The sequence below is a fragment of the Phyllobates terribilis genome, unplaced genomic scaffold, assembly GCF_046119375.1.
Source record: "Phyllobates terribilis strain yellow unplaced genomic scaffold, ASM4611937v1 Scaffold_1__5_contigs__length_1240528914, whole genome shotgun sequence".
Taxonomy (NCBI): Eukaryota; Metazoa; Chordata; class Amphibia; order Anura; family Dendrobatidae; genus Phyllobates; species Phyllobates terribilis.
Genome location: NW_027362761.1, coordinates 1,020,704,477 through 1,020,730,495, shown reverse-complemented (window position 1 = coordinate 1,020,730,495; position 26,019 = coordinate 1,020,704,477). Strand labels below are relative to the sequence as shown.

General features: G+C 44.0%; 1 protein-coding gene across 2 annotated transcripts in view; it reads right to left on the bottom strand.

The window, feature by feature from the left end:
• Nucleotides 1–26,019, bottom strand: part of MARCHF1 (membrane associated ring-CH-type finger 1) — a 605,757-nt gene that overhangs the window by 298,086 nt on the left and 281,652 nt on the right. The gene's annotated exons all lie outside the window — the stretch shown is intronic.

Genomic DNA, 26,019 nt, shown 5'->3' with positions numbered 1-26,019 from the left:
AAACATTACTCCACCTCCTCCTTGTTGGCGCTGTAGCCGTGTTTGCGTGGGGTGTCCATCAACCAGCCATCCTCCACTCCATTCATCTGGACCATCGAGCGCTGCACGGCACTCATCCGTGAACAAAACAGTTTTGAAATCAGTCTTCATGTAATGTTTGGCCCACTGGAGCCGTTTCTGCTTGTGTGAAGTGGATAGAGGAGGTCGACAGGATGGAATATGCACAGCTGCAAACCTCTGAAGGACCCTGCATCTTGTTGTTCGGGGGACGTTGGAGGCACAAGCAGCTTCAAAAACTTGTCTGCTGCTATGACAAGGCTTTTTTGCCGCTGCTGTTTCAACCTGACGTAATTGCCTGTAGGAAAGAGTCCTCAATTTGCCCTTATCAGCACGCACACGTGTGTACTGTGAATCAGCTACATACTTCTTGATTGCCAAGACACTTCATCCTGATCATCGCACAATGTTGATTGTAGTCATGCCTTGACCTAAACACTCCACAATTTGTTGCTTCTCAGCAGCCGACACATCCTTTTTCTTTCCCATTTTGGCAGAAAATGTAGGCTGCTTAATAATGTGAGAGAGCCTTCTTAAGTAGTCTTGCCTTTCATTGGACACACCTGCCAAACTAATTAGCACAGGTGTCTGCAATTGCTTACAGTGATATAAAGAGCCCTGACACACATCACCATCAATGAGTTTAACTGACAAACAAACAAATTCTTCCCTTATCACTCCTAAACACTTTTTGCATAATAATTTGGAACGCGGTGTACATGTGCTTTTCCACAAAACACCAGTGGTTCACGTAGTGAATCTCACAGTTCTAACTTGCCAACCGTGGTCTGTATGGAATTGTTCAATAAAGGGCCCAAAATTAAGATAACATAGATGGGAGAGGTCTCTATGAATAGGAATTCCTAAGTATTTGATACCCTGTGAGGGCCAGGCAAAGGGAAAGTTGGACTGGATGGAATCCTATATGGATTTAGGGAGGGAGACATCGAGGGCCTCAGACTTCGCTGCATTGATTTTAAAATTTTACCATGTAACAAAGTGATCTATTTCAGCCATAACAGCAGGGATGGATATATGTGATTGAGTGATATATACTAGGACATCATCAGCAAATAGAGAGCACTTGTACTCGGTGCCTCCCACCCCAATCCACCTAATATTGGGGTTATGGCGAATTGATGAGAGCAGGTGCTCCGTCACTAGGATGTATAAGAGAGGGGACAGAGGACATCCCTGCCTTGTCCCATTGGTGATTGTGAAAGGTGATGAAAATGTTCTGACGCACCCCCTGTGCCTTGGGACACCCGGAGCCGGACCCTTTTTGGTGGATGCTGGTGGTTGTAGTCTTCGTGGCGGCGATCCGGTTCCGTGGCTCAGGGCGGTCAAACCAGTGGCGGAACTATTTATGTGGTTTTGATGTTTAAATGTCCGACTACGCCACCCGTGGATTGCGGTCAGAGTGAACCGCCGCTACAGGGCAGACCGCTAAGGCTGGTGTTGTGGGTGCAGCAGAGCGTAGCATAACTCCCCACGGGAGGAGTATAGCCTCAGGGCAGTGTATGCGGAGGATGGGGGTGATGGTGCAGGGCAGCAGCAGTAACGACACGGAGTCAGTGATGCAGTTCAGGGCCTTTACTCACAGTTCTTATTATCCAGACCACGTCTGCAGGTAACGGCTGCCCACGTCGTACTGTGCTCACCAGGTGAGGGGCTCAGACAACTCCCAGATAACTTTGGAGCGCTTCACAGGACCCCCTTTGTGTGTCCTTTGTCTGGCCTTTCTTACCAACACTTCTGTCCGGCTGCCTCGGGCCTCCTCTTGGTAAACTTGGCGCCAGTTTCCCTGACCCTATGTGGTGCCTTCCTAGCGGGTGGAGCAAGGGGCTGCGCCACATAAAATCTCAGAGCCTCCGGTTTCTAGCTGAGGGTCGTTTCCTGCCTCCACTAGTTCGGGGACCGGTCTCCCCCTTTGGCCTGACCCCTCCACGCAGGTGGATTCGGGCGTGCGGTGGCGACTCGCCCGTCCGCACCCCTGGGATCCCTTCATTCCTCATTCCTGGAGCATTCTCCGCTCCTCTTCCTTCCTTCTCCCTCTTGCAGGCCTGGGCCTCTGTTACTAGGCCCGCCTCCGGAGCAGAGCTCATGCAGAGCCCCTGCTCCCTGCCACTTCTGCTCAGACTTCTCTGCACTGAACTAAGATGGTGCCCACCTTTTATACTCCCTTCTCAATGCACCCAGGAACTGCTTCCTCCCTGCTCCTGCACTGCAGGGTTCCCCTTCCTCAGTGTTCCCTCCCCCCACTCCAGCCAGGGACAGGGACTGTCGTGCCCATCTCAGGGGCATATTGGTCGCCCTGCCCCACGGCAATGTGGTGTAATGCATGCAGGTGTCGGGTCCTGATCCACACTCCATCCTTATCTGAGAGTGAGATATCACACCTCTGGGTGAGGTGCAATACGTCTGTAGCAACCGAGCCCTCGGTGCTACAGTTCCATTTATCTTCAGCCTAGGTGACGTATTGTGATACAGGGCCGTGATTTTGGCTATAAAAGGGTCCCCTAGACCCCTACCCCAAGCTTTTTAAGAGAATCATATATGGCGTGCCAGGAGACTCTATGGAATGCTTTCTCAGCATCCAACGAGAGTATCTACTTACAAATTTTTAACTGCATCTAGCCCAGGAAATACTTTGTGCCTAGTAGCAGTGTCTGCTAGTCAGCGGATTATCCCGGCTGTTAAGCAAGCTACACCACCTGTAGTTTGGACACTTAATTTTTTCAAAGGAAATGCTTCGGGACCACGGGATACTTAGTGAAGAGCATCAGGAGGCACCCCAAGGCATAGGGGCTGGGACTGGCACTAGGATGCCTTGCGGTGGACAGCCGAGCTCGATCCTTATAAAAGCTTTTTAACTGCAGCAGCTTTAGTGGACGCTACTGGAGCTGGAATTACACGGCTGCTGGCATGAGACTTGCCCTCCAATAGATCCTTGTAAATGGATTTAAAGTGTATTCATTCAAATTAGAGGGACAATTTAAATTAAAAAGCTTAGAGCTGCCTCCACCACAGGGGGGCTCTCTCGACCCACCAGCGGACAGGCACCAGTATTGGGAGAGGGGGGCTGGCCGTCAGGGTTCACCGCGGCTCTGGCACAAACCCGGCGACACGGAGGTGGCACGGGCAGGAGCGGACTGGCCGTCTCGGCTTCTCACTTTTTGGATTTTAGAAGGGCATGACATGCCTATATCTGTGTCTCCCCCTCCTTTTACTCCTCCACCTCTTTTCTTTTCGCATGACTATATGTACTTGTCACTTTTCCATGTGTTAGTTGTGTCTTCTGAGCAGTTTGTCAGCTTTTGGACACCTTTGAAGGTGTTTTCTATGTGTTTCTATGTGTTTTTGTTTGCCTGCCATTGGTTTTAACGGTGTTCGAAGGTGTTCGACGAACAGTTCGACGAACAGTTCGGCGAACACACGGGTGTTCGACGAACCGAACCGAACTCGAACACTACGGGGGTGGCTCAACACTACTGACCATGTCCCTGGCTGGAGTGGGGAGGGGGTAGAGAACCCAGTGATGTAGGAGCAGAAGGGGATGGTGTCTGGAGCATAGGAAGGAGCTCATTGGGTGCAGGTCACCTGAGCTCAGACACAGAGAAGCAGATAAAAGGTGGGAGCCATCTTAGTTCAGTGTTCAGTACAGTAGAAAGGTGACAGGGAGCAGAGGCTCTGTAGGAGCTCTGCTCAGAAGGCAGGCCTGGAGAGAAGGCCGGGGACAGAAAGGAGAAGAGGAGAAGGAGACGGAAGGAAAGAGGAGAGACAGAGGAGTAGAAAGGCTCCAGAAACAAGAAGGCAGAAGGGACCCTAAGAGATAGCAGAACGGACAGCAAACGTTGCAAACCCGCGTTATATCGGGTGAAGGGTCAGGCTATAGAAGGGTAACGGATTCCCAAGTTGGTGGAGGTAAATCATCCCTCAGCCAAGAACCGGAGGTCGTGATCATCTATTGGTGCGACCCCCCGCCAAACCTGCTAGGAAGGGACCATATAGGATAGCGGGAAGCGGAGGCCAATGTTTGCCCGCAAAGGTCCGCGGTAGCTGGACAGAAGTTTGGTCACTGGTGGGGCACGAGAGGCCAGAGAAAGGACAGAAGGGAGTCCTGTGCCATACTCCTGAATTGCCTGGGGGTTGACCGAGCCCCTCACCTGGTGGACGCAGCACGGCTTGGGCAGTCATTGCTGACAGAGGTGACATGGATAACAACTGTGAGTAAAAATCCTGGACTGCATTATTGGACTCTGTGTGATTTCTGCTGCGCCTGCACCATCACCCCCAGCATCCACCTACACTGCCCTGAGGCTACACTCTTCCCGTGGGGAGTTATCCTACCCCTGTGCTGCACTCTAACACCAGCCTCAGCGGTCTGCCTTGCAACGGCGGTTATCCCTGACCGCAATCCACGGGTGGCGTAGTCGGACATTCAAAACACTGAAAAATTGACTGCCACCATTTGGTCTGACCACCCTGAGCCACGGGATCGGGTTGCCACTACTACCCCCATCAGCACCGTACACTAGAAGGCCCGGTTCCGGGTCCTCCACGGCCCAGGGGGCGAGTCACAAGCACGCCACCAGGGATGTTACAAATTGTTGTGACCATTCTTTGCCTTCAAAATAGTATCAATTCTCATAGGCACATTTGCACTCAGTTTTTGAGGAAAATTGACATGGAGGTTGTTCCAAACATCCTTGAAAACTAACCACAGATTTTCTGTTGGATCTAGCTTGCATAAATTCTTCTGTTTCTTCATTTAATTCTATGACAGACTTGATGATGGTGAGATCAGCTACTGATATGCAGTCCCAAACTTGCAAGAAATCTCTACCATGCTTCACTGTTGCTCCAGACATTCTTGATTGTGCTGCTCTCCAGCCCTTCATTGAACAAATGCCTTTTATTACAGACAAATAATCCATATTTTAACTCATTAGTCCAGAGCACTTACTGACATCTTTCTACACCCCAGTTTCTATGTTTTTGTGCGTAGTTGAGTCATTTGCCCTTTTTTCCATGTCCAATATATGTTATTTTGACTGCAATTATTTCATAAAGACTATATCTGGTAACATTTCTTTGAAGAGTAGAAGGATGTAGCTGGGCCCCGCCTGGTGGCCGCCAGTTCTGAGCAGATCAGGGGGGCCCAGGGAAATAAGCATGATGTGTTTTTCATCTGCTGCACTAAGTTTCCTTGAGCGACCACTGCATCCTTAACATTGCTCATTGCTTAGTGCTTCTTCAAACGAACAGCACATCTTGAAACCCCAATCTGCTTTGAAATCTTTGCCTAGAGAAGACCTTAATGATGCAGTATGACTACCTTGTATATTGTTGCTGTACATAGCCAAGCATTGTGTATGACCTTATGAGCTATGACATGAAACTGTCTTCCACAACCTCAGCAATAGTCTTTGGCTATTCCTCATCCAGTTTTAAGCCTCTTACATAAATGTTTATTTTCAGTTTCAAATTGATGACTATTATCACTTCTTTGGTATAATTGGTTACTCATTAGTGATGAAAGAGAGTGCTCGTTTAACCCTTTCGCCAAGCACGCTTGGGTGCTTTCCGAGTATCTTCGACATGCTCATATATTAAGTTCAAGTCCCTGTGTCTGCATGACTTATGGTTGTTAGTCAGCCTCAACACATGCAGAGATTGCCTATTTGTTAGGGAGTCCTCACATGTGTTGAGGCTGACTAACAATCAGAAATCATGCAGACGCAGGTACTAGATATTAATATACGAGCACGCCAAAGATACTCGTAAAGCACCCAAGCGTGCTCAGTGAAAGGGTTAAACGAGCACGCTCGCTCATCACTATTACTCATACACCTGACTATAATCCTACAAACTCCCTGACTTTGTAGAAGTGTACCTAGAAGAATTGATGCTGTTTTGAAGGCAAAGGGCGGTCACGTCCCATATGGATTTGATTTAGATTTCTTTTTTGTTCATTCTCTTTACAATTTAATAATTGATAAAAAAATATTAACACTTCTACTTCTGAAAACATTCTTACTTTGCAGCACTCTTTTCCACATCTGCCTAAACCTTTTGCACGGTGCTGTATATATGTAAATAGTATAAAATATAGTAAAACAACACCAGTTAAAGCATTTCTGAACATGGACAGTCGACTTTAATAGCCAATGTGGCGACGTTTTGGTTCATAGCCACTACAAGGTCTTATTAAGTGCACTAGTATTGCACTTTATCTTGTTGGTATGCTGCTTCCAATTATATTTTTTTACAAATATATATATACAGAGGGTGAAATCAATATTGAACACGTCACCAATTTTCTTAGTAAACATATTTCTAAAGGTGCTATTCACATGAAATTCTCACTAGATGTCTGTAACAAACCATTCATGCCACACAGGCAAAGAAAGCAAACCAAGCGCGTTTAAAGTTTGCTCAACAACATTTAGACAAGCCTTTGAAATACTGGGAGAATATAGTCTGGTCAGATGAGACCAAAATTGAACTCTTTGGATGCCATAATACACACAATGTTTGAAGGCCAAGGCACTGCTAATCACCCCAAAAACACCATACCAACAGTGAAGTTTGGAGGTGAGAACATCATGATGTGGTGCTGTTTTTCATCATATGGCACTGGCAAAATGTATATAATTGTTGGAAAGATGAATGGACTCAGACATTCTTAATAAAAACTGCCATCTACCAGGTTGATGAAGATGAAGCAAGGGTGGACATTTTAGCAAGACAATGTCCCCAAGCACCCAGCCAAGGAAGCACTCAATTGACTTCAGAGAAAGAAAATAAAGCTGCTGAAGTGATCCAACCAATAACCTGAATCCAATAGAAAATTTCTAGAAGGAACTAAAGCTCAGAGATCATAGAAGGAGCCCATGGAACATTCAGGATATGAAGAGTGTTTGTGTGGAAGAATGGGGAAAAAAAATCACACCTGAGCAATGCATGCGACTAGTTTCTCCATACAGGAGGCATCTTGAAGCTGTCATCACTAACAAAGGCTATTAAATAATTTTCAGTAAGAGTGTTCAATACTTTTTTTCCCTGTGTCATTTCTCATTATTACACATAACTTAATTTATGGACATCTATGGTTTGATTTCTCTGCCTGTGTGGATTGGATGGGCTGTTACCGACATCTGGTGAGAATTTCATGTCAATAGCACCTTTAGAAATATATTTACTTAGAAAATTGGTGACATGTTCAAAACTTATTTCACCAGCTGTATAAATATATAGGCACCATACATACACACCAATATGGCTATGTACTATAAAAATAAACTCCCAGAGTTCATTAAGTAACCCTCATTTATTGCTATAATTCATATTTATGGTAGCAATGTAAACATAAGGATTATTAGAATATGCATTGCGAATCTGCAGGTTTCTGATCTCTGTTGTCATGCCACTCTATTGTGCAAAATTGAGACTGCACAGCTTGGTTGTCATGGTACAGATCATTGTACAGGAATCTATACTAGAAATATAAATATAAAATGTTCAAAAGAAATAGCTGTTAACATTCACAAAGGCAGCTCTGGTTATGTGCTGTCCCCCGCTTCTTTCAAGTCCCCACTGCAGAATAACCAATTTAATAACAAGTTAACAAAATAACAAATTAATAAAATAAAGAACATTTAGCAGTCATTAAAAAATTAAAAATGACCAGAGCCCCAATGAGAATCATTTAACCCCCAACATACTCGGACAAAGCAAAGAAGTTAAGTACAATAGGTAAAGGGTCATTTTTGCGATCCATATACATTCTTTCCTTTAGGGCTCATTCAGACGATAGTGATTTTGCATCAATCTTTGTCTGCCAAAACCAGGAGTGGAAGATACAGAGAAACACTATAATAGAATGATTGACGCCTGTTCTGTGTTTTGGAGACATAAAATTACTGATGAAAAGTCCCTGACGCCTGAATGAGCCATAAGCTTGTTAATGTTTTACTATCATATTGATGGAGCTATGTATTGGTACTTTTTATAGTATAATATATGATATTAGGTACCTTACAAAGATCAACATATAATCAATCTGTGTGCCCCGTATGCTGAATTTATGACTGGTCTGTATACAATTATTGTTAGCACACATGGTACAATGTATGCAGTCCACATGTTTTTCTATATTATAGTGATTGTAGATTAGTTATCTGGATAGCACTGTTAATATTTAGAATCTTTTGTGTGTAATTGTATGTAGGACATTTTTTGGGGTGCTTTAATAAATTGCATAGCCTGTTTGTTTTATCTCAAGATATAATACCAGGAGAGATAAGAACATTACACCAATCCTGAAATGAATTACGGTATGACACAAAACTGTGGAACACTAGAGGGTGCAATGGTATTTCACAAAAGGTCTTTATTGCTTTAGGCAAGAGTAAACAAGAACTTGTCTGAACGAAATCATTTTCACAGCATTACCGAGCTATGATTGGTAGACACATACACTACATATATAAGACATATATAAGAGGTGCAAGAACATGAGTGATAGGACTGTATTATAATGTATAATTGTGACCGCTAAATAAAAGCTCACAGATAAATAAAAACAAGTACAAAATGTTATTATCCTCAATATTATGTTACCGGGCATCTCCTTTGTTAAACTACAAATCCACCGACTACTGGAATTAAATGGAATACAACAATTGCCGTTGTATATTGTAATGTAAAAAATGGGTGATAAGAGCATCAGTTCACATCTGTGCCGTCGCAGATATAGATTAGTTTAGCAGAGCTTTGCAGCAGTATCGTATGATAACAATAAATATTGGACCAGAATCTCTTTTTTAACTTGCAATGTAGAACAGGGATGAGCGGACCTGTGGAAGTTTGGGTTCTGGTACATGACCCAAACTTTATTCCAAAGTTTGGTTTGGGTACCAGAACTATACTCACACTTGAACCAGAACCTGAACCCATTGAAAACAATGAGGACCCAAACTTTTGAGCCGGAAAATTTACTCTCTCTCTCTGCCGGAACCCTGAACTTTGTAATGGACTTCCGGGAAAAGTACGTGTTCGAAGTTTAGCACCGGACACTACGTCCAATATGACCCGAACTCTTAAGTTCAAATACGTAGGCGGCCCCAGCCCTGACTGAATGTGGCACCCACCCATGACTGAATGTGAGGATCACACCCCTATGACTGAACAAGCAGGTATGATTATAAGTATATAAAATGTTATATACTTATTATATTTGTACCAATTTTAATTAAAAAAGCATGTTAGTGATGTACATTGCATCACTAACAAAGCAATGGGGGCAGTGTGCATAGTAGATCAGACATGACAGGTTCTCTTTAACCCCTTTACAACCCAAGGTGGTTTGCATGTTAATGACTAGGCCAATTTTTACAAATCTGACCACTGTCACTTTATGAGGTAATTACTCTGGAATGCTTCAATGGATTCTGAGAATGTTTTTTCGTGACATATTGTACTTAGTGATTGTGGTAAAATTTCTTTGATATCACTTGCATTTATTTGTGAAATAAATGGAAATTTGGTGAAAATTTTGAAAATTTAGCAATTTTCAAAATTTGAATTTTTATGCCCTTAAATCACGGAGATATGTCACACAAAATAGTTAATAAATAACATTTACCACATGTCTACTTTACATCAGCACAATTTTGGAACCAATTTTTTTTTTATTAGGGAGCTATAAGGGTTAAAAGTTAGTTGACCAGCGATTTCTCATTTTTCCAGCAAAATTTACAAAACCATTTTTTTAGGGACCACATCACATTTAAAGTCACGTTGAGGGGTCTTTATGACAGAAAATACCCAAAAGTGACACCATTCTAAAAACGGAACCCCTCAAGGTGCTCAAAACCACATTCAAGAACTTTATTATTCCTTCAGGTGCTTCACAGGAATGTTTGGAATGTGGAAGAAAAAAAATAACATGTAACTTTTTTCACAAAAATGTTACTTTGGACCCAATTTTTTTTATTTTTGCAGGGGTAACAGGTAAAAATGAACCCCAAAATTTGTTGAGCAATTTCCCCTGAGCACGCAGATACCCCATATGTGGGGAAAAAACACTGTTTGGGCGCACGACAGGGTTCGGAAGAGAAGGAGCGCCATTTGACTTTAAGATTGTAAAATTTGCTTGAATAATTAGCGGACGCCATGTTGCGTTTGCAGAGCCCCAGATGTGCCTAAATGTGCCTCACGAGGTATTTTTGGCTGTGAAGGATATGTGGCGGAAACTTGAGCATGTCACTTGAGCACCCGCGATACTCAGTGCATACTCGAGCACCCAATACAAACTCAAGTAGCGAGCACTTGCGCTCAACACTAGTCGCCATATCATCATCTTTTTTTTTTTTACTTTTGAAAAAAATCCCAACCTTAACCCTAGCCCAACCCTAACCCCAACCCTAACCCTAGCCCAACCCTAGCCCAACCCTAACCTAGCCCAACCCTAACCCTAGCCCTAACCCTAGCCTAACCCTAACCCTAACTCCAACCCTAACCTTAGCCCAACCCTAACCCTAGCCCAACCCTAACCCAATACCTCATCCAACTCTAACCCAAACCCCAACCCTAACCCAACCATAGTCCAACCCTAACCCTAACCCGAGAGTTTTTTTTTTACGCCTTTCCTTGTGTGGTATAAGTGATTGGACGACTTTATTCTTCGGGTCGGTGCGATTACAGCGATACAAGAATTATATCGGATTTTTATGATTGACAGCTGTCACACACTAAAAGATGCATTTTTTTGTAAAATCTAGCTTTTGCATCGCCATATTTTGAGAGCTATAATTTTTCTAGATTTTGGCCGATAGAGTCATGTGACAGCTTGTTTTTTGTGGGATGAATTGACGTTTTTATTGGTGCCATTTTCAGGCATGTGACATTTTTTGATCGCTTTCTATTCCGAATTTTGGGAGGCAGAATAAACAAAAACCAAGAGTTCAGGAATTTATTTTTTTTTATGCTGTTCCGCTTGTGGTAAAATTAGGTAGCTTTATTTTTCGGGTCAGTACATTTACTGAATTACATAATAAAAGCTATTTTATAGAAAAAAATATTTTTTTGCATCGCTTTATTCTGAGAGCTGTAACTTTTTATTTTTTGGCTGATGGAGCTGTATGGCACCTTGTTTTTTGCGTGACAAGATGGTGTTTTCAGTGGTACCATTTTTATTTATATTCGTCTTTTGGATTGCGTGTTATTCCATTTTTTGTTTGGCGGTATGATGATAAAGCATTGTTTTTTGCTTCGTTTTTTTTTTTTTACCATGTTCACTAAAGGGGTTAACTAGTGGGACAGTTTTATAGGTCAGATTGTTCTGGACGCTGCGATACCAAATATGTGAACTTTTATTTATTTATTTTTTTCATAATAATATTTATTGATGGGTACAATATATTTTTATTTTTGGTGGATTATTATATTTTTTTTTTTTTCATTTTTAAACACTTTTTTTACTTTTATCCTTTGTCTCACTATGGGACTTTCACTTTTTTTATTCTGATCGCCTGTATAGCATAAGGATGGAGCACCATCCCTGTGCTATACAGGCTGTCAGTGCTACAGATGCAGAAGATACTTTGGTCATGCACTGCGCATGACCAAAGTATCTTCCTGCTGTCTGGTGACTCGGATGTTGTCATGACGACATCGGGTCATCATGGCAACATCCGGGAAGCCGCGGCAGACAGCGTTGGACACCGGCAGGAGAGGTGAGTATCCCGATCACCTCCCCTTGCCACCGCAATCAAAAAACATTATAAAATCTCAGACGCATGTCAAGCCTGATAAAGGCTCTTAGTCATAACCATCTTCTAAAAGACACATAAATACACTAGATTATTATGCTATGACTAAGTGTACTTTTACAGTTAAAGAAACTGATATTGAAATAAGAGAGGGAGCAGCAAAAAGAATGGAATAAACATTGTTATACTAACCAACCACTATATTCTGGTGCACTGTAGTAATAAGGAATCCAATATGGATCAGGACATTTGTTTTTAATAAAAGGCCTGTCTGAACAAACTGCCAATCACCCAACAACCAAAACACTGCATCAGTCATGCTATTGTATAGTTTTATACTATACTGTTTTTATATGGATTTAAATAAATGTTTACAATTTTTAATCTATTTTTCGATGCTGCTGGAATCTTGCAAATATTGAAAACTGAGAACTTCTGAATGTATAAATTACAAACCCTACATCCAAAGGGTCTGAATGAAGCCTCCAAAGTGATTTTATGAACCAGTGATGGAAAAGTTGCAGTGGATCAACATTAGAGATAAGCAGATTGATCTGCAGAGCATCGAGTTCAAGACAAATTTCCTGAAATTCAGTTTCACTCAAATTCAAACATTTTGAGAATCAATTTGTAAAAAAAAACTTGTGCGGTACAATTTCCCACACCTTTGAAGCTTCAGAGAGCGAGCTAATGAAATGTTTTGTTGTCATGCAGGTCTCCCCATAATGCCCTGCAGCTATGATAACTTACAGATTATCATGCCTTGTACAGTGGTGGTCACCAACTGGGCCATCACAGATCAGTGGTTGCAAGAGGAGCACAGTTTGTATGTATGGCAGAGTTGTTTTCTATCTCTAGTCACTGGGTAAGTCTTTCTCTCCTGCAGAATGTAGGCTCTTATTGACAGCAGGGTTGTTTCTCTCTAGCCTATAGATTGCAAGCTCTTATGGTCAGTGGGATTTTCTCTCTCTCCTGTAGAGTGTAAGCTCTTATGGTGAGCAGGATTTTCTCTCTCTCCTGTAGAGTGTACGCTCTTATGGTCAACGTGGCCCTCTGTCTCTCTCTGTTGCTTGTAAAGTGTAAGTTCTTATAGTCAACAAGTTTCTCTTTCTCCTCTCTCCCATGTGTATTTTCCAAGTACTTATAAGCTTTCCAGTATTGAGATTCTCGAAAAATGTATTCATGACTAGTGTTGAGCGAACATGCTCGACACTGCTCGGTACTCGCCCGAGCATCACGCTACTCGGGATGTTCGGCGAGCACCGAGCATTTCGGGGTTTCTCGGGCGGGAGCTCGGGTCTCCGCCCTGCATGTTTGGCGCACTTTACAGAGCCATTGAACATGCAGGGATTGCCAGGCAGTCACTGTAATGCCGCAGCCATGTTGGTTGTGGGCATTACATTGATTGGCTGGCCACACAGCGTCACCTCGAGTATTTAAAACCGGATGCCGCCATCTTCGACACAGATGGCTGGGATCAGACAGTGTAGGGACAGCGCTGCTGATTTACGGAGAGATATACAGATATATGAAAAGTTTGGGCACCCCTATTAATCTTAAGCTTAATGTTTTATAAAAATTTATGTTTTTGCAACAGCTACTTCAGTTTGATATATGTAATAACTGTTGGACACAGTAATGTTTCTGCCTTGAAATGAGGTTTATTGTACTAACAGAAAATGTGCAATCTGCATTCAAACAAAATTTGATAGGTGCATAAGTTTGGGCACCCTTATCATTTTCTTGTTTTAAATACTCATTTTCGCAAGTCGGCTTGCGTTTGCAGCTTCCGTCACACCGACTGGTGTGTGATGTCCCCACACGTTGGAAATCTACCCTCCACATGTTGCAAAGGATTTGTGAGCAGAAGAGAGCAGTTGTGGAGTACCAGCTGCAACAAGACCATCAATATTCAGGTCAGACTCCACACATAAAACCTCAAGAATGGACCTGGATGTCTGACCTATGTACCATCCTGACAAACTTTGAGGAGTCCACCAAGATGGTGAGTGGCGATGACGCCATCATTAGCACAGCATTCCACTTGTCTGTCTTTTGCAACGCTCTCTGCAGAGAATTAAAGAGGAGGCATTGCAGCCAGAGGATGATGAGATGGATCAAGAAGCCGTAGCGGACGATTGCACACAGCCCAGCCTCATCTCATCCCAACGTGCATTGGGGCCAATGAGGGAGAGGAGGAGGAGGAGGAGGAAGAACAGGAGCTTGTATCACGCGCTGTAGACGGTAGTACCTGTACAACTGTCATACCGTCAGTTCAGCGTGGGTGGCCTGAGGACAGGGGGGAGGAGGAGGAGGAGGAGAGCATGGTCAATCGTCATCTTGGTGAGGACACGGAAGTCTTGCCCGTTACCAGTCTGGCAAGCATGGCTGACTTTATGTTACGCTGCCTTAACCGTGACCCTCGCGTTGTCAAAATGTTGGGTGACAGTCATTACTGGTTGGTGACACTTTTAGACCCCCGCTACAAGGAGAACTTTCACACTCTTATTCCTGAGGTGGAGAGGTCTACAAAAATTGGGCAGTACCAGAAGGCCCTTGCAGCAGAATTGTTAAAAAAATTCCCATCTGAACACGCTAGCGGCAGAGGTCACAGCTCGTTGCCCAATCAAGGCGTACATGAGAGAGAGATGCAACTCCAATCCAACAGAGGCAGGGGAACACTGTCAACGTTCTGGGACAGTTTTCTCAGGCCCTCCCTTCAGACAGACCCTGAGGAGCAGGGTACTCTCACAAGGAGTGGAAAGTTTCAAAAGATGGTGAGGGAGTACCTTGCCGACCGTACCAGTGTCCTCCGTGATTCCTCTGTGCCTTTTAATTATTGGGTATCCAAGCTGGACACTTGGAATGAACTTGCTCTGTACGCCTTCTAGGTCCTGGCCTGCCCTGCCGCTAGCGTGTTATCGGAGCGTGTTTTTAGTGCCGCTGGGGGAATTATAACTGATAAGCGCACTCGCCTGTCAACTGACAATGCTGACAAGATGACCCTTATCAAAATGACCAAGGGCTGTATTGAGCAAGACTTCTCATCACCACCAAATGACAGCAGAGTGACATAAAGTCAAATCCACTGTGTTATTTTGGGAGGTGTATTCACATGCACCGCTTCACGCCCACACATGGGTATACGCTTCCTCAATTCGGCTGTTTTATGTTCTTCTTATCCTCAGCCTCCACCACCACTATACCACCAGAGTGACCGTGGTCCGTGTTGCCATTATTGAAAGTTCCTCCGTCCTTATTTTTGTCAGCTTTTGCTTGAGAGGCATAAGCAAAGACTGTGGGAGACCCACTCAACAATAATGGAATAATAATTTTAAGATGCTGTACTGTATGGCTCTTTTAAGGGGCATTAAAAGCGTCTTGTTAAGCTACTTCGACCTCCAACACTTTTTCAAGGGGCATTAAAAACATCTTGCTAAGCTACTGCGACCTCTACGTCTCTTCCGAGGAGCATTAAAAGCGTCTTGTTAAGCTACTGGGACCTCCACGTCTCTTCCACGAGGCATTAAAACCATCTTGTTAAGCATCTGCGACCTCCACGTCTCTTCCGAGGGGCATTAAAACTGTCTTGTTAAGCTACTGTGACCTCCACCACTTTTCCAAGGGGCATTAAAACCATCTTGTTAAGCTACTGCGACCTCCACGTCTCTTTCGAGGGGCATTAAAAGAGTTTTGTTAAGCTACTGGGACCTCCACGTCTCTTCCAAGGGGCATTAAAACCGTCTTGTTAAACTACTGGGACCTCCACGTCTCTTCCGAGAGGCATTAAAACTGTCTTGTTAAGCTACTGTGACCTCCACCACTTTTCCAAGGGGCATTAAAACCATCTTGTTAAGCTACTGCGACCTCCACGTCTCTTCCGAGGGGCATTAAAAGAGTCTTGTTAAACTACTGGGACCTCCACGTCTCTTCCGAGAGGCATTAAAAGCATCTTGTCAAACCACTCTGAACTCCACCACTTTTCCAAGGGGCATTAAAACCATCTTGTTAAGCTACTGCGACATCCACGTCTCTTCCGAGGGGCATTAAAAGAGTCTTGTTAAACTACTGGGACCTCCACGTCTCTTCCGAGAGGCATTAAAAGCATCTTGTCAAACCACTCTGAACTCCACCACTTTTCCAAGGGGCATTAAAACCATCTTGTTAAGCTACTGTGACCTCCACGTCTCTTCCAAGGGGCATTAAAACCGTCTTGTTAAACTACTGGGACCTCCACGTCTCTTCCGAGAGGCATTAAAACTGTCTTGTTAAGCTACTGGGACCTCCACGTCTCTTCCAAGGGGCATTAAAACCGTCTTGTTAAACTACTGGGACCTCCACGTCTCTTCCGAGAGGCATTAAAAGCATCTTGTCAAACCACTCTGAACTCCACAGCTCTTCCTAAGGGGCATTGAAATGTTGTTTTTAATTAACTCTAACCTCCACGACTCTTCAAACGGGCATTGCATTTCCTCCTAATTTTTGGCAGCTTTTGCTTGGAAGGCATAATCAAAGACTATGGGAGACCCACTCCCTAATAATGGGAATAAAGTTTGTAATTTGCTGTACTGCATGGCTCTTGTAAGGGGCATTGCACGTTCCTCCATCCTAATTTTTGGCAGCTTTTTCTTGGAAGTCATAAGCAAAGACTATGGGAGACCCACTCCCCAATAATGGGAATAATGTTTGTAATATGCTGTACTGTATGGTTCTTGTAAGGGCATTGCAAGTTTCTCCATCCTAATTTTTGGCAGCTTTTGCTTGGAAGGCATAAGCAAAGACTATGGGAGACCCACTCCCCAATAATGGGAATAAAGATTTTAAGATGCTGTACTGTATGGGTCTTGTAAGGGGCATTAAAACCTTCTTGTTAAGCTACTGTGACCTCCACCACTTTTCCAAGGGGCATTCAAACCGTCTTGTTAAGCTACTGCGACCTAAACGTCTCTTCCGAGGGGCATTAAAACCGTCTTGTTAAGCTACTTGGACCTCCACGTCTCTTCTGAGGGGCATTAAAAGTGTCGTGTTAAACCACTCTGAACTACACAGCTCTTCCAAGGGGCACTGACATGTTGTTTTTAATTAACTCTAACCTCCATGACTCTTCGAACGGGCATTGCATTTCCTCCTAATTTTTGGCAACTTTTGCTTGGAAGGCATAAGCAAAGACTATGGGAGACCCACTCCCCAATAATGGGAGTAACGTTTGTAATATGCTGTACTGCATGGTTCTTGTAAGGGGTATTGAAAATTCCTCCATCCTAATTTTTGGCAGCTTTTGCATGGAAGGCATAAGCAGAGACTATGGGAGACCCACTCCCCAATAATGGGAATAAAGTTTTTAAGATGCTCTACTGTATGGCTCTTGTAAGGGGCATTAAAACCATCTTCTTAAGCTACTGCAACCTCCACTACTTTTCCAAGGGGCATTCAAACGGTCTTGTTAAGCTACTGCGACCTACACGTCTCTTCCGAGGGGCATTAAAACAATCTTGTTAAGCTACTTGGACCTACACATCTCTTCCGAGGGGCATTAAAAGCGTCTTATTAAACCACTCTGAACTCCACAGCTCTTTCAAGGGGCATTGAAATGTTGTTTTTAAATAACTCTAATCTCCATGACAATTCGAATGAGCATTGCATTTCCTCCTAATTTTTGGCAGCTTTTGCTTGGAAAGCATAAGCAAAGACTATGGGTGACCCACTCCCCAGTAATGGGAATAATGTTTGTAATATGCTGTACTGCATGGCTCTTGTAAGGGGCATTGCAAGTTCCTCCGTCCTAATTTTTGGCAGCTTTTGGTTGGAAGGCATAAGCAAAGACTATGGGAGACCCACTCCCCAATAATAAGAATAAAGTTTTTAAGATGCTGTACTGTATGGGTCTTGGAAGGGGCATTAAAATCGTCTTGTTAAGCTACTGCGACCTCCACCACTTTTCCAAGGGGCATTCAAACCGTCTTGTTAAGCTACTATGACCTCCACCACTTTTCCAAGGGGCATTAAAACCATCTTGTTAAGCTACTGCGACCTCCACGTCTCTTCCGAGGGGCATTAAAAGCGTCTTGTTAAGCTACTGTGACCTCCACCACTTTTCCAAGGGGCATTCCAACCGTCTAATTAAGCTACTGTGACCTCCATCACTTTTCCAAGGGGCATTAAAACTGTCTTGTTAAGCTACTGCGACCTACACGTCTCTACCGAGGGGCATTAAAACCGTCTTGTTAAGCTACTTGGACCTCCATGTCTCTTCCGAGGGGCATTAAAAGCGTCTTGTTAAACCACTCTGAACTCCACAGCTCTTTCAAGGGGCATTGAAATGTTGTTTTTAATTAACTCTAACCTCCATGACTCTTCGAACGGGCATTGCATTTCCTCCTAATTTTTGGCAGCTTTGCTTGGAAAGCATAAGCAAAGACTATGGGAGACCAACTCCCCAATAATGGGAATAATGTTTGTAATATGCTGTACTGCATGGCTCTTGTAAGGGGCATTGCAAGTTCCTCCATCGTAATTTTTGACAGCTTTTGCTTGGAAGTCATAAGCAAAGACTATGGGAGACCCACTCCCCAATAATGGGAATAATGTTTGTAATATGCTGTACTGCATGGCTCTTGTAAGGGGCATTGCAAGTTTCTCCGTCCTTATTTTTGGCAGCTTTTGCTTGGAAGGCATAAGCAAAGACTATGGGAGACCCACTGCCCAATAATGGGAATAATGTTTTTAAGATGCTCTACTGTATGGCTTTTGTAAGGGGCATTAAAACCATCATGTTAAGCTACTGCGACCTCCACCACTTTTCCAAGGGGCATTTAAACCAACTTGTTAAGCTACTGTGACCTCCACCACTTTTCCAAGGGGCATTAAAACCGTCTTGTTAAGCTACTGCGACCTACACGTCTCTTCCGAGGGGCATTAAAACCATCTTGTTAAGCTACTGGGACCTCCACGTCTCTTCCGAGGGGCATGAAAAGCGTCTTATTAAACCACTCTGAACTCCACAGCTCTTCCAAGGGGCATTGAAATGTTGTTTTTAAATAACTCTAACCTCCATGACAATTCAATTGGGCATTGCATTTCCTCCTACTTTTTTGGCAGCTTTTGCTTGGAATGCATAAGCAAAGACTATGGAAGACCCACTCCCCAGTAATGGGAATAATGTTTGTAATATGCTGTACTGCATGGCTCTTGTAAGGGGCATTGCAAGTTCCTCCGTCCTAATTTTTGACAGCTTTTGCTTGGAAGGCATAAGCAAAGACTATGGGAGACCCACTCCCTAATAATGGGAATAAAGTTTGTAATTTGCTGTACTGCATGGCTCTTGTAAGGGGCATTGCAAGTTCCTCCATCCTAATTTTTGGCAGCTTTTGCTTGGAAGGCATAAGCAAAGACTATGGGAGACCCACTCCCCAATAATGGGAGTAATGTTTGTAATATGCTGTACTGCATGGTTCTTGTAAGGGGTATTGAAAATTCCTCCATCCTAATTTTTGGCAGCTTTTGCATGGAAGGCATAAGCAAAGACTATTGGAGACCCACTCCCCAATAATGGGAATAAAGTTTTTAAGATGCTCTACTGTATGGCTATTGTAAGGGGCATTAAAACCGTCTTTGTAAGCTACTGCAACCTCCACCTCTTTTCCAAGGGGCATTCAAACCGTCTTGTTAAGCTACTGTGACCTCCACCACTTTTCCAAGGGGCATTAAAACCGTCTTGTTAAGCTACTGCGACCTCCACGTCTCTTCTGAGGGGCATTAAAACCATCTTGTTAAGCTACTGTGACCTCCACCACTTTTCCAAGGGGCATTCAAACGGTCTTGTTAAGCTACTGCGACCTACACGTCTCTTCCGAGGGGCATTAAAACAATCTTGTTAAGCTACTTGGACCTGCACGTCTCTTCCGAGGGGCATTAAAAGCGTCTTATTAAACCACTCTGAACTCTACAGCTCTTTCAAGGGGCATTGAAATGTTGTTTTTAAATAACTCTAATCTCCATGACAATTCGAATGAGCATTGCATTTCCTCCTAATTTTTGGCAGCTTTTGTTTGGAAAGCATAAGCAAAGACTATGGGAGACTCACTCCCCAGTAATGGAAATAATGTTTGTAATATGCTGTACTGCATAGCTCTTGTAAGGGGCATTGCAAGTTCCTCCGTCCTAATTTTTGACAGCTTTTGCTTGGAAGGCATAAGCAAAGAGTATGGGAGACCCACTCCCTAATAATGGGAATAAAGTTTGTAATTTGCTGTACTGCATGGCTCTTGTAAGGGGCATTGCAAGTTCCTCCATCCTAATTTTTGGCAGCTTTTTCTTGGAAGTCATAAGCAAAGACTATGGGAGACCCACTCCCCAATAATGGGAATAATGTTTGTAATATGCTGTACTGCATGGCTCTTGTAAGGGCATTGCAAGTTTCTCCATCCTAATTTTTGGCAGCTTTTGCTTGGAAGGCATAAGCAAAGACTATGGGAGACCCACTCCCCAATAATGGGAATAAAGATTTTAAGATGCTGTACTGTATGGGTCTTGTAAGGGGCATTAAAACCTTCTTGTTAAGCTACTGTGACCTCCACCACTTTTCCAAGGGGCATTCAAACCGTCTTGCTAAGCTACTGCGACCTACACGTCTCTTCCGAGGGGCATTAAAACCGTCTTGTTAAGCTACTTGGACCTCCACGTCTCTTCTGAGGGGCATTAAAAGTGTTGTGTTAAACCACACTGAATTACACAGCTCTTCCAAGGGGCATTGAAATGTTGTTTTTAATTAACTCTAACCTCCATGACTCTTCGAACGGGCATTGCATTTCCTCCAAATTTTTGGCAGCTTTTGCTTGGAAAGAATAAGCAAAGACTATGGGAGACCCACTCCCCAATAATGGGTATAATGTTTGTAATATGCTGTACTGCATGGCTCTTGTAAGGGGCATTGCAAGTTCCTCCATCCTAATTTTTGGCAGCTTTTGCTTTGAAGGCATAAGCAAAGACTATGGGAGACCCACTCCCCAATAATGGGAGTAATGTTTGTAATATGCTGTACTGCATGGTTCTTGTAAGGGGTATTGAAAATTCCTCCATCCTAATTTTTGGCAGCTTTTGCATGGAAGGCATAAGCAAAGACTATGGGAGACCCACTCCCCAATAATGGGAATAAAGTTTTTAAGATGCTCTACTGTATGGCTCTTGTAAGGGGCATTAAAACAGTCTTTGTAAGTTACTGCAACCTCCACCTCTTTTCCAAGGGGCATTCAAACCATCTTGTTAAGCTATTTTGACCTCCACCACTTTTCCAAGGGGCATTAAAACCGTCTTGTTAAGCTACTGCGACCTCCACGTCTCTTCTGAGGGGCATTAAAACCATCTTGTTAAGCTACTGTGACCTCCACCACTTTTCCAAGGGGCATTCAAACGGTCTTGTTAAGCTACTGCGACCTACACGTCTCTTCCGAGGGGCATTAAAACAATCTTGTTAAGCTACTTGGACCTCCACGTCTCTTCCGAGGGGCATTAAAAGCGTCTTATTAAACCACTCTGAACTCCACAGCTCTTTCAAGGGGCATTGAAATGTTGTTTTTAAATAACTCTAATCTCCATGACAATTCGAATGAGCATTGCATTTCCTCCTAATTTTTGGCAGCTTTTGTTTGGAAAGCATAAGCAAAGACTATGGGAGACTCACTCCCCAGTAATGGGAATAATGTTTGTAATATGCTGTACTGCATAGCTCTTGTAAGGGGCATTGCAAGTTCCTCCGTCCTAATTTTTGACAGCTTTTGCTTGGAAGGCATAAGCAAAGAGTATGGGAGACCCACTCCCTAATAATGGGAATAAAGTTTGTAATTTGCTGTACTGCATGGCTCTTGTAAGGGGCATTGCAAGTTCCTCCATCCTAATTTTTGGCAGCTTTTTCTTGGAAGTCATAAGCAAAGACTATGGGAGACCCACTCCCCAATAATGGGAATAATGTTTGTAATATTCTGTACTGCATGGCTCTTGTAAGGGCATTGCAAGTTTCTCCATCCTAATTTTTGGCAGCTTTTGCTTGGAAGGCATAAGCAAAGACTATGGGAGACCCACTCCCCAATAATGGGAATAAAGATTTTAAGATGCTGTACTGTATGGGTCTTGTAAGGGGCATTAAAACCTTCTTGTTAAGCTACTGTGACCTCCACCACTTTTCCAAGGGGCATTCAAACCGTCTTGCTAAGCTACTGCGACCTACACGTCTCTTCCGAGGGGCATTAAAACAATCTTGTTAAGCTACTTGGACCTCCACGTCTCTTCTGAGGGGTATTAAAAGCGTCTTATTAAACCACTCTGAACTCCACAGCTCTTTCAAGGGGCATTGAAATGTTGTTTTTAAATAACTCTAATCTCCATGACAATTCGAATGAGCATTGCATTTCCTCATAATTTTTGGCAGCTTTTGGTTGGAAGGCATAAGCAAAGACTATGGGAGACCCACTCCCCAATAATGGGAATAATGTTTGTAATTTGCTGTACAGCATGGCTCTTGTAAGGGGCATTGCAAGTTCCTCCGTCCTAATTTTTGGCAGCTTTTGTTTAGAAAGCATAAGCAAAGACTATGGGAGACACATGCCCCAATAATGGGAATAATGTTTTTAATATGCTGTACTGCATGGCTCTTGTAAGGGGCATTGCAAGTTTCTCCGTCCTAATTTTTGGCAGCTTTTGCTTTGAAGGCATAAGCAAAGACTATGGGAGACCCACTCCCCAATAATGAGAATAAAGTTTTTAAGATGCTGTACTGTATGGGTCTTGTAAGGGGCATTAAAACCATCTTGTTAAGCTACTGCGACCTCCACCACTTTTCCAAGGGGCATTCAAGCCGTCTTGTTAAGCTACTGTGACCTCCACCACTTTTCCAAGGGGCATTAAAACCATCTTGTTAAGCTACTGTGACCTCCACATCTCTTCCGAGGGGCATTAAAAGCGTCTTGTTAAGCTACTGTGACCTCCACCACTTTTCCAAGGGGCATTCAAACCGTCTAATTAAGCTACTGTGACCTCCATCACTTTTCCAAGGGGCATTAAAACCGTCTTGTTAAGCTACTGCGACCTACACGTCTCTACCGAGGGGCATTAAAACCGTCTTGTTAAGCTACTTGGACCTCCACGTCTCTTCCGAGGGGCATTAAAAGCGTCTTGTTAAACCACTCTGAACTCCACAGTTCTTTCAAGGGGCATTGAAATGTTGTTTTTAATTAACTCTAACCTCCATGACTCTTCGAACGGGCATTGCATTTCCTCCTAATTTTTGGCAGCTTTTGCTTGGAAGGCATAAGCAAAGACTATGGGAGACCCACTCCCCAATAATGGGAATAATGTTTGTAATATGCTGTACTGCATGGCTCTTGTAAGGGGCATTGCAAGTTCCTCCATCGTAATTTTTGGCAGCTTTTGCTTGGAAGTCATAAGCAAAGACTATGGGAGACCCACTCCCCAATAATGGGAATAATGTTTGTAATATGCTGTACTGCATGGCTCTTGTAAGGGGCATTGCAAGTTTCTCCATCCTTATTTTTGGCAGCTTTTGCTTGGAAGGCATAGGCAAAGACTATGGGAGACCCACTGCCCAATAATGGGAATAATGTTTTTAAATGCTCTACTGTATGGCTCTTGTAAGGGGCATTAAAACCGTCATGTTAAGCTACTGCGACCTCCACCACTTTTCCATGGGGCATTCAAACCGTCTTGTTAAGCTACTGGGACCTCCACCACTTTTCCAAGGGGCATTAAAACTGTCTTGTTAAGCTACTGCGACCTCCTCATCTCTTCCGAGGGGCATTAAAACCATCTTTTTAAGCTACTGTGACCTCAACCACTTTTCCAAGGGGCATTCAAACCATCTTGTTAAGCTACTGTGACCTCCACCACTTTTCCAAGGGCATTTAAACCGTCTTGTTAAGCTACTGGGACATCCACATCTCTTCCGAGGGGCATCAAAAGCGTCTTGTTAATCCACTCTGAACTCCACAGCTCTTCCAAGGGCCATTGAAATGTTGTTTATAATTAACTCTAACCTCCACATCTCTTCGAACGGGCATTGCATTTCCTCCTAATTTTTGGCAGCTTTTGCTTGGAAGGCATAAGCAAAGACTATGGGAGACCCACTCCCCAATAATAGGAATAATGTTTTTAAGATGCTGTACTGTATGGCTCTTGTACAGGGCATTAAAACCGTCTTGTTAGGCTACTGTGACCTCCACCACTTTTCCAAGGGGCATTCAAACCGTCTTGTTAAGCTACTGCGACCTCCACCACTTTTCTAAGGGGCATTAAAACCGTCTTATTAAGCTACTGCGACCTCCACGACTCTTCCAACGGGCATTGCATTTCCTCCTAATTTTAGTCAGCTTTTGCTTTTCAATGCATAGGCGAACACTAAGGGAGACACACTCGCCAATAATCGGTAGAAGGTTTTAGTACGCTGTAATCCACGTCTGTTTCAAGGGGCATTGCAGTATCTCATAATTTTTGGAAAGCCTTCCATTCACTGCTTAGGCCAACAATGCACAGGAGACCCAGTTGCTATAAATGGAAAAAATTGTTTAGTTAAGGCCCTCTGACCTCCATGTCACTTCCAAGGGGCATTGGAGTGCCTATAAATTTTTGGTAGGCATTGTACTCACTGTATGCCCTATAACTGTGTAGCAGAACCGCTCCTTTTGGTACAGAAACATATCCTACAAGACATGTGTGGTTGACTGGCCTGATATTGATGTGAATGGTCCCTGTTCCTCCTGCTCTTTCTCCTTTGCCACCACCTCGTCCATCATTTATCACCTGAAGCTTTGTTTTAACGGGAGTCATAGAACTGGAATAGTAGTAGGAAAACATCCAGCAATCCTTGGAGGAGGTAGGATATGCGCCAAAACGCTGACCACCTCAGGCCTTGCCGCTACTACATATATGTGCTTGCATTCCAAGAAAACAAAGCAGATGCTAACTTCTATCATCATCATCATGCTCCTCACCTTGGCACTCTCAACTCCCCTGATGGAGAAGCCAGGGCCCACCGGAGGAGTCTGGTTCTCTGGTGGGCTCTTCCAATGCTGCCCTAAAGCAGGCCAGGCTAAGAAAAGTGTGTGGGAAGGTGACAGGAGAAATAGGGGCGGCTGGGGGCCGTTTATGGACACCCAGCCGCCAGGCAGCTGGGGACTGAGTATGGATACCAGGCCGCCGAAGTAGCCATGAGGTAGTGGCCAGCTTCGGCCTCCTCGAAACTAAAAGGCCCCATTTCAAGTGCAAGCTAGCAGTATGGCATTGCAGCCTGGGGGTGGGTGGGTGGCAGGCTGCACACTTACGCTTGCATTAAAAGAAAACAAAGCAGATGTTAATTTCTATCATCATCATCATGCTCCTCACCTTGGCACTCTCAACTCCCCTGATGGAGAAGCTAATGCCTACCGGGGGAGTCTGGTTCTCTGGTGGGCTCGTCCAATGCTGCCCTAAAGCAGACCAGGCTAAGAAAAGTGTGGGGGAATGTGACAGGAGAAATAGGGGCGGCTGGGGACCGTTTATGGACACCCGGCCGCCCCCAGGCGGCTGGGGACCGTGTGTGGACATCAGGCCGCGGGGTGGCTGGGGACCGAGTATAGACACCCGGCAGCCCCCTGGGGACAGAGCATGGATACCTCGCTGCCAAAGCAGCCATGAGGTAGTGGCCAACTTCGGCCTCCTCCAAACTAAAAGGCCCCATTTCAAGTGAAAGCTAGCAGTATGGCATTGCAGCCTGCGGGTGGGTGGGTGGTTGGCTGCATATTTGCGCTTGCATTGCAAGGAATGGGGGAGGTACAATTGAACACTGCCCTGGGACAAGGACTTGCACGGGGATAGTTGCAAGTCTGCATCTTCTGATGCGACAAGGATCACTTCTGATGGGCACACTTTTAGGCAGTGACCGGGGAGTCAGAGATGCTTCCAGGAGTCTTCCCCATGCTGTTCCCATGTCATTTCAGCACAGTATGCATGTGTCACACAGCACATGGCCAGATAAAGTTGTAAAATGTTAAAATGACATTTCTCGGTGAATGCATTCGTCACGGTTGAAAGCAATACAAAAGTGAAAAAACGCATGAAAAATGCTACTTGTGAACATAGCCCAAGGTGTGGAGGAGTATTTTTGTTTTTGGTTATTTATTTTACCTTATACACAAGTCTT